Here is a 297-nt window from a genome sequence, read left to right on the forward strand (position 1 = left end):
CTACCCACCAACAACCAGTACCAGGTTCTCTATCACTACCCACCAACAACCAGTACCAGGTCCTCTATCAGTACCCCACCAACAACCAATACCAGGTCCTCTATCAGTAGCCCACCAACAACCAATACCAGAGCAAGGTCCTCTATCAGTACCTCAACAACAACCAGTACAAGGTCCTCTATCAGTACCCCACCAACCACCAGTACCAGGTCCTCTATCAGTACCCCACCAACAACCAGTACCAGAGCAAGGTCCTCTATCAGTTACCACCAACAACCAGTACAAGGTTCTCTATCA

At 49.5% G+C, this 297-nt stretch overlaps 1 long non-coding RNA gene across 4 annotated transcripts in view; it reads left to right on the forward strand.

Annotated features, from left to right (window-relative positions):
- The first annotated feature begins 8 nt into the window (after positions 1–8).
- LOC110460088 overlaps positions 9–297 on the forward strand; it is a 2,171-nt gene continuing 1,882 nt past the window's right edge. For 3 of the 4 annotated variants that reach the window (XR_002463970.1, XR_002463971.1, XR_002463973.1), the window contains exon 1: positions 9–286. This is a non-coding gene — a long non-coding RNA (uncharacterized LOC110460088). The remainder of the gene's footprint in view (positions 287–297) is intronic. The other variant, XR_002463972.1, reaches the window with a different exon arrangement.

Source organism: Mizuhopecten yessoensis, unplaced genomic scaffold, assembly GCF_002113885.1.
Source record: "Mizuhopecten yessoensis strain PY_sf001 unplaced genomic scaffold, ASM211388v2 scaffold1323, whole genome shotgun sequence".
NCBI classification, from domain to species: Eukaryota; Metazoa; Mollusca; class Bivalvia; order Pectinida; family Pectinidae; genus Mizuhopecten; species Mizuhopecten yessoensis.